Source organism: Lissotriton vulgaris, chromosome 1_2, assembly GCF_964263255.1.
Source record: "Lissotriton vulgaris chromosome 1_2, aLisVul1.2, whole genome shotgun sequence".
Taxonomy (NCBI): domain Eukaryota; kingdom Metazoa; phylum Chordata; class Amphibia; order Caudata; family Salamandridae; genus Lissotriton; species Lissotriton vulgaris.
The window spans coordinates 253,792,430-253,801,880 of record NC_141686.1 but is presented as its reverse complement, the minus strand read 5'-3'; positions in this window follow the sequence as shown (position 1 = coordinate 253,801,880).

The following is a 9,451-nucleotide window of genomic DNA, read 5'->3' as shown; positions in this document are numbered from 1 at the left end:
CCAGTATGAGGCCTGCGTAATATTTGGCCTCAATGTCGATAAGAGCTATAAGTCTGTAATTTTTTGGGTTGCTCTTGCAGCCTTTTTTATAGATGGGGGAGATAATTGAGCCTTTCCATGGTTCTGCGATTGATCTTGTGTCGGCGATGTTGTCAAAGAGTGACAGTAATGCGCTGGACCAATATTTTGGATCTTGTTTGTATAATATTGGTGGCAAGCCATTGGGCCCGGGGGCTCCCTCTTGGTGGCTTTGCTTGATTCTGCTCTCAATCATTTTCGGACAGAAACTGAGTGGTAACCCATACTCTTTGAGGAAATGGGGTGCTTGGGCAGCGTGGTACTCAGCTCGCTTTTGCAGTTTGCTGTGTGGTTCAGAGTTGAAATAGGTGTGTAAGTGTTTTGCCCAAACATCCTCCGTTATGTGTGAATTAATTCCAGATGCCAATGGGTTCTCAATGCTCTTAACCGTTTGCCAGAACCTCGTGCTGTTGTTCATTTTAGCGTCATACAATAGTTTTGCACATAGTGATTCTGCGTTGTCCTTTTTTGCCCCCCAAATGATTTTGTTTTTCCTGATCCGTCGATCAAGTTGTTTCGGCGAAGGGAGCGGATTGCTCTGTCTATATCTCCCATGATTTGTCTTAGTTCGGCATGCTGGCTTGACGAAAGGAGGATACTCTGGCATTTTTCGATCCCAACAGTTTGTTTTTTGAAGATAAGTTGCGTGTCATCGGCGTAGTTGATGACCGAGATGCCAAAGGACTTAATCAACCTGACCAGGGGATGGAGGTATAGATTAAATAAAATGGGGCTGATGGCCGACCCTTGGGGTTCGCCCTGCCCTACCTTTTTGATGTTAGATCGATAGGGCTGCAGGGCCACCACCTGGTGTCTGTTACCAAGATAAGAGATCAACCAGTCCAGGGCCAAGCCAGACACCCCAATTTCCTCTAGTCTCCTGACCAGGGTGGCATGGTTGACCGTGTCGAACGCGGCCGACATGTCGAGCAGCACTAAAAAGGCTGCTCGGCCGAGGCCGACACACGAACGAAGGTCATCCAAAGCGGTCACCAACGCAGACTCAGTACCATGGGCTGGTCTAAAGCCAAACTGAGCCACATCCAGGCAGATGTTTGTCTCTATAAAGCTGGTCAGATGTTTAGTAACCAGCTTCTCCAGGATCTTAATTGGGAAAGGGAGCAATGAAATAGGCCTGTAATTTGCTGCGCAAGTAGGATCCAATGTATCCTTCTTCAGGAGCGGCGATACCACGGACAGCTTCCAGCAGTCCGGAACCCGAGCAGAACTGAGGGACTGACAACAGATGGCATGAAGGGGGGCAAAAAGCTCCTCATGGAACAGTTTCCAGTATTTTTGTGGTAGTGGATCAAAGGGAGAGCCTAACGAAACCCCATCAGCTACTGAGCAAAAGTCCTCGAAGGACAGGAGGGGGAAGCTGTTCAACCGAGCCTGCCTATCGTCCACCTCCGAAGATCCAGGAGTGGACATCAGTACAGAATTAGACAAGACCTGGAAGTCAGGGATGGATGGAGTACCTAGATTGCTCAAGATGGAAGCAATCTTGTCCTCAAAAGCCTTTGCCAAAGAGTCACATAACGAATGAGAGGCCGGGATATCATTGATAACACAGGCAGGGTGAGAAAGATCCTTAACGATCCCAAACAAGACCTGAGACTTGTTCACTGCAAGCAGTAACGTCTCCTCAAGGAATCTGGCCTTGGCACGCTTAATCTGCGTTTTGTACACCAACAATGCCTGTTTATACAAATTATACAGTTTAGCCCGCCAAAATTCAAATGCTGGTGGTTCAATTTACAACCAATCAGATGCTATACATAGGTGAGCTGCAGTCAGCGCTACAAATAAAAAATATCTGTATTTGTAAAGGGGCATCCCTTTTGCCACTGCTTGTCCAACACCTAGCAGCATAAGAGCTGGGGAGATCTTAACAGTGCATCGTGTTGTAGCAGATAGAAACTTTTCAATGTTAAGCAGAAAAAGATGCAATTTAACACAACTGTAAAATATATGTAAACTATCTGCATTATCACTCCCACAGCGAAAACATTTGCCATCGTAGCGAGTACCCCATTTAAGCATACGATCCGGAGTGTAATATAAACTAAATACAGTTTTAAAAAATTGAGCCTTCCGATTGGCCGACAGGAAGGCTTCCTTGGCAATTAAAATAGCATCCTCTATGACCAAGTCCGTTTCACCCCGCCTTGTCTGCCAGTATAAATTATGTTTCTGCAAGTCATCAGGTTTGAATTCTTACAATATTTTATACAAATCACCAATTTTACCCTACCGACGAATTGCCTCAATTAAAACATTAGGTACAAAATTAATCTGTTGCTGAATCAAAAATTTGCGTACTTGGAGATATTTAAAAAACTGAGGGCCCGATTCACAGAATGAACTTAAGACTAAATCCTAAACTTACTACTATTTGGTATTCACAGAATGCACCTACTACTTTCGGATTTCACAGAGTAAACTTACTACTTTCGGGATTCACAGTGTGAACTTACTACTTTCGGTATTTACAGAATAAAAGACTACTAACTTTACGTCCGCACTCGGGCTGGAAATTCTGGCTTGGGGTGGAGCTTGTGGCCCAGAGGCGGAGCTTCCGGGCCAGAGGTGGAGCTTGCGGCCCGGAGGCGGAGCGTCCAGCCCATAGGTGGACATTTCATCCGTGGTTAAATCCCCACCTCCGAGCCGGCAGCTCCGCCTCCAAGCCACACGCTCCGCCTCTGGGCCACAAGCTCCGCCCCCAAGCCAGAAGCTCCACCTCCGGGCCGGAATTTCCAGCCCGAGTGCGGACGTAAAGTTAGTAGTCTTAAATCTATTCTGTGTGTACCGAAAGTAGTAAGTTCATTCTGTGAATCCCGAAAGTAGTAAGTTCACCCTGTGAATCCCGAAAGTAGTAAGTGAATTCTGTGAATACCAAATAGTAGTAAGTTTCGGATTTAGTCTTAAGTTCATTCTGTGAATCGGGCCCTGAGTGTTGATCAAATTAAATTTCTGAACTAATTCTTCAAATGTCAACATAAGCCCTCCTGCTGCAAAACAATCCCCCGTTTGTTCAATACCCTTAAGGACCTGATCCCTAGCAATCCTATCCCAAAATATAGAAGGAAGTAGTTTATTAGCATTCATAGGTGTGTAATATGTCAATTTAACTAAGTCCATCAATCTTAATACCTTCCGCCAAACTTTAAATGCTGATTCCAAGACCTTGAATCGAGTTCTTTCGTAGTAACTCCATTCAAGTTCTCTAAATAAACACCTATTGGCCTGATTCCCTATGAGTACCTTTCCGGAGAGCTGGAAGCACGCAGAGATCAGCGCCCTCCTGAAGAAACCCACCGCCGAACCCACGGACCTCAAGAACTTCCGCCACATCTCGCTCCTCCCCTTCTCCGCAAAAGTCATTGAGAAGACCGTCAACATACAGCTGACCACTTTCCTCAAAACGAACGGCTCCCTCGACTCATCGCAGTCCGGCTTCCGAGCAAACCACAGCACCGAAACCGCCCTCATCGCAGCAACCGATGACATCAGGACCATGCTTGACAACGGGGAAACTGCCGCCCTCATCCTCCTCGACCTATCGGCCGCATTCGATACAGTCTGTCACCGCACCCTAACGACCCGCCTCCACCACGCCGGGATCCAAGAAAAGGCCCTGGACTGGATCACCTCCTTCCTCTCCGACAGAACTCAGAGAGTCCGCCTTCCGCCCTTCGGCGCCGCGGCCACCAAGATCATCTACGGTGTTCCTCAAGGCTCCTCGCTCAGCCCTACCCTCTTTAACGTCTACATGAGACCCCTCGCGGCCATCGCACGCAAACATGGCCTCAACATCATCTCCTACGCAGACGACACCCAGCTTATCCTCTCCCTCACCAACGACCCCGCCACCGCCAAAGCCAGCCTCCAGGAAGGAATGAAGGACGTCGCGGAATGGATGAAGCTCAGCCTTCTGAAACTGAACTCAGACAAGACGGAGGTCCTCATCCTCGGACCATCCCCTTCCGCCTGGGACGACTCCTGGGCACCGCCCCCAAGCCCACAGACCACGCACGCAACCTGGGATTCATCCTTGACTCCTCCCTCATGATGACCAAGCAAGTCAACGCCGTTACTTCTTCCTGCTTCAACACCCTTTGCATGCTCCGCAATATCTTTCGCTGGATCCCCACCAGAACCAGGAAGGCGGTCACCCAGGCCCTAGTCACCAGCCGTCTGGACTAATGGAACGCCCTCTATGCTGGTACCACAGCCCAACTACAGAAAAGACTTCAGCGCATACAGATCGCATCGGCACGACTCATCCTGGACATCCCCCGTCATAGCCACATCTCCACCCACCTGAGAGATCTACACTCGCTCCCCGTCAACAAGAGAATCAAGTTCAGGCTCCTGACCCATGCACACAAAGCTCTCCACAACATGGGCCCCGAATACCTCAACAACTGCATCAAGTTCTACACACCCACCCGCCAGCTAAGCTCCGCCAGCCTCGCCCTCGCCACCGTCCCGCGGATCCGCAGAACCACCACCGGAGGAAGATCCTTCTCCTACCTGGCTGCCAAGAATTGGAACTCCCTCTCCACCCACCTACGTCTGACCTAGGACCATCTCTCCTTCAGGAAACAACTCAAGACCTGGCTATTTGAGCAGTAGCGGACCCCTACCCCAGTGCCTTGAGACCCTCCCGGGTGAGTAGCGCGCTCTATAAATCTTTTTGATTGAAACATTGATGGTGCTGCTGCACTGTCATGTACTGGTTCCCCTGTCAGCAATATACGAATTCTTTGTAAGAAGCAGACAAAAATATAAAGTAAAATCTGCAATGGCCCGTCCCCCTCTTTCAACAGGAAGTGTCATCAATCTCATCGCCTGTCGTGGCTTCCCAGGGATCCAAAGAAATTTTGAGCATAAAGCCTGACTTGCTGCAGGTACGTAAGGGGTATCTCGAGAGGAATAGACCTAAATAAATATAATACTTTTGACAGTATACTCATTTTAATGATATTACCTCTGCCTATTATCGTTAGTTGAAGACACCCCCACCTATCCAATGACTGTTTAATATGTTGCAGTGTTTCCGACCAGTTGACATCTACTATTTCTTTCATAGTTGTTTTGATTATAATACCTAAGTATACAACTTCTGATATTACTCTAGATTCCGAGATTAATATGTTATTCGTACATAAGACTTGAGTTTATAATACATTTAGTTTGTATCCCGAAATCGGACCAAACTCTGACGCTAATCGCTCAATCTCTTCCAGAGCCATCACTGGGTCAACAGTAATGACCGCTATGTCGTCTGCATACGATAACACTGAATGTGAGATATTTTGCACAACAAATGGTTTTATTTGCGGAGTGTTAGGTACATTTTCTATGAAAGGATTTATATATAAAGTGAAAAGTAGTGGGGAGCAAGGGCACCCCTGCCTAGTGCCTCTTGTAATATTTATATTATCAGATTTCCTCCCCATAGCGGCTACTCTAGCTTTTGGTGACGTTTACAGTACCTGGATTGCTTCAAAACAATTTCTCCGAATCCTACTCGCCTCATAACCTCCCATAAATAATGCCACTCCACACGGTCAAACGCTTTCTCAGCCTCTAATAATATCACTGCTAATTTGTGTTATTCTGTTTGAGCGATATCGAATAGAGTTATGACTTTATTAATATGTGTGACCGTGCCTCTATAGGGTATGAATCCATGCTGGTTTATTGAGACTAGTGGAGTGATAACCTTTGATACTCGATTAGCTAAAATTTTGGAGTAAATGTTGCTGTCACAATTGAGCAAAGAAATGGGGCGATAAGAGCCAGGCAGTTCAGGCGGTTTACCCTTCTTGTTAAAAACCACTATGACAGCTTCGTCCCATGATTTGGGTGCACCCCCAAGCTGTGCTGCTCTGAAAGTTTCCGAGTTCAATAGAAGTATTTATACAATTCCTTTGTATTAATGTGTATTTTAAAGGCACCACATTTTATAGTTCATCTTCAAAAACGCTTAACGTAATCAGAATAGGGTATGCAGTAGTAAGAAATAAATTGTATTTATTCCACATACAAATTAATTCATTGTACCTCTGAACTGCATACATTTACTTCAAAGTCAACTATATTTCATCAGTATAATTAAAAAAGCATTGCATTATAGGTGCTCTCAGTGCAAAAAGAAAAGGGAGTGAAAGGTTTGTGAGGGACAAGGTAAAGGTGGTGTGACAATGTTACATCACATTCAAATCATAACGCCTTTACAATTAAGGTAATATCAATGTTCCCATAGTACATCACACATAGGTAAGATTCAATCTTTCTTTTTTTCTATGGTGTGTAGCTTATGAGGCGTAGTCTATGTTTTGACCCCGAAAGCGTAAAAGGGTTAATTATCCCTAATGTTGGGGTCTTCATCAGGACTGAAGAGAGAGCCTGGAAAACATAGCATTAACTTGCATTAGTGGTCTATGTGGTGGATAAATGCCTTAAATATAGGCTGATTTGAACATTACCTACATATAAAATGGCGGCCATTTAATGCATTTATCCACCACATAGACCACTAATGCATATTAAAAAGAAAGATTGTATGCAGTTCAGAGGTACAATGAATTAATTTGTATGTGGAATAAATACAATTTATTTCTTACTACTGCATACCCTATTCTGATTACGTTAAGCGTTTTTGAAGATGAACTATAAAATGTGGTGCCTTTAAAATACACATTAATACAAAAGAATTGTATAAATACTTCTATTGAACTCGGACCACCCCTTTTTCTGTACCTACATAGTGACCCAGGTCCATGAGTTCTGAGGGCTCAACCCTTTTTTGAACTCCTGCTCTGAAAGTTTCCAGCATTGCCTCTTTTAGTTGAGGAAAAAATAATTTGTATGCTTTTCCCGGTATAAGGTCAGGCCCAGTAGCCTTCCCATTCGCTAAGCTTTTTACCGCATTCTCCAACTCTACCATTGTAAATGGACTGTCTAGCCATATCTTCTCACTGGCCCCTAATTGAGTAACATTCTCCTGCTGCGATATTAAAGCTCCTTCTACATCCCTTTTCTGTTCTGTATATAATTCTGTATAATATTGATGAAAGATATCTGATATCTGCTCTGGTGCATGATATAAATTCCTGTTATTATCTTTTAACTCTACTTAGAGTCTTGAGGTTTCCTGCATCCGTAGCCGTAAAGCAAGACATCTCCCTGTTGCCTCCTCGTATTCATGACATTGTTTCTTGTATATCAAATATTTCCTGGCTATCTCAGAATTCCAGACCCCCAATATTTTGGCCCGACAACGAGCCACTTTATCCTCAAAATCCGAGATTTTCCCTTGATTGATTGTTTTTGGAATTTCTTTCATTAAGTTCTCTTCTGCACTAATTAGTGCAGTATAAAGATCTTGCATTTCTGCCCTTATTTTTTTCTGGTGAAAAATACCATAGCCCAGAACTTCCCCTCTGAAGCAAGCTTTAAATGACTCCCATACATTATCAACTGAGGTAGAATGTAAATTAAATGTAAAAAATTCCAATATCCAGTTTGACATGTGACTTTTAAATTGATCATCCAAGCATAATTTTCGATCAAAGGTAAAGCCTCTCCTTGTTTGTTCCATCCCTATATCAGCTATTTCAATTAATATTGGCGCATGATCGGGTGATATTCTGGGGAATAGCTGCATATTTGCTCCGCTTAATAAAGAAGGGGGAGTAAAAAAGTAATCAAGGCGGGCCATTTTTTTGTGAGGGAAAGAATAAAAAGTGTAACCCGGGCTAGCAGGATAAAGATTACTCCACACATCAACCAGTCCATGATCTGTTAAAAGATTATGAAGAACTTTGAAAGCCCTAGGCTTACGTTCTTTATAATTTCCAGGTCCTCCCATTATCTCTTGTGGTGTCAAATTAATATTAATATCGCCACATATCATCAGCGGTAATGTCCAGGATGCCAATTCTATATTCAACCCCTCTAAAACCTCTGCTTCACCCGTATTAGATCCATAAATTGAACAGAGAGGGAATTGAAAGCTACCTAGCTTTAGTTCTGTTATGGCCCCTTGTCCCCATTTATCGCTTAAACTTCGGCCAGCTATGCAATAATGTGATTTAGTCAGTATCATAACCCCCCAAGTCATCGAAGTTTGCTGTGAAGCAGAAATAAGTGAGTATCCTAAATCGGCTACTAAGTGCCTATTACCCCAGGACAAGTGTGTCTCTTGGAGACATAACATATCAGGTTGAATATAATGAATTTCCGTTGCTACCCTCTTTCTTTTATTTACATTATTCAGGCCAGATACATTTAGAGAACATATTTTAAGTCCACGGACCACCATGAAAAATCAACACTGGCCAACACTTTGTAGATAGGTGATAGATTGTAATTTTCCTGCTAATGATGTTGTGAATATGTTAGCCTAATGTGTCTAAACCAATATGCAGTTACAGCCTATTATTCATGTGCTGCAACCCACTGAGCTATTTTTGTAATATGCAAGCTTCATTTGGATAGAATTGTTTCTGTAATGGTTAAGCTTTTGTCTTATTTTTTGCCTTCTAAGTTAGAAGGCTTGCTGTAGTACATTGCCTTCTATCTGTTAGGTTCCCATTATTGAAATTTTTGTGTACTTTCCTATAAGAGAGAGACGCTTGTCTATGACAGACAGATTTCTAATGCTTAAATTTGCTCTGCAGCTCCAATGTCTCATGGTACAGTTTTCCCCCCTCCCTTATGAGCAGAAAGTCCCTGTTTCAGCATTTCTTTCCTCAGAGCTTCGGCTCTGTGGCCTTGAGGGGTGATAACAGTGTTGCCTTCGCAGGTGCAGATGCCTCATGTATGAGTTCATTGTTCTCCCTCTGCTGAGACCAGTACTTTTCCAGTCTGGGCGTGGTTTTACTCTGCCATGCTATGTGATAATGTATTGCTGTGGTGAGAGGAGGCAGTCCTCTCGATGCACTCCCTGGGGTGTAGACCTGACAGGGCCCATCTGCAGATGAATATTATGGCCAATAAGTATGTGTCTAATTCTTCTCCACTGCCTGGCTGGCTTATTATATTGTTTAATGATAGATGAGTGAGGTAAGTCGCTCAGGTGGATTTGAGCCACTCTTATCAGATGGCTCCCGAACAGGGACTCCGCGATAAGGATCTTTCTCACTCGTAGGTGGGTAGTAGAAGGCCGGGGACACTCTGGTCGGCACGGTGGGTCTGGGTACCCACTTTGATGCCGAGCTTGGTTCTCGCAGCGCTGCCCCACCCTGCTGATCAGGAGAGGTCCCGGTTCATGATCCTGCGCCGTGGTCCAGAAGGCGGAACTTTGGAGCTGACCGTGTTGGTCCCAGCAGCCGGCGGTGGAGAACAGTGGATGTCGGGT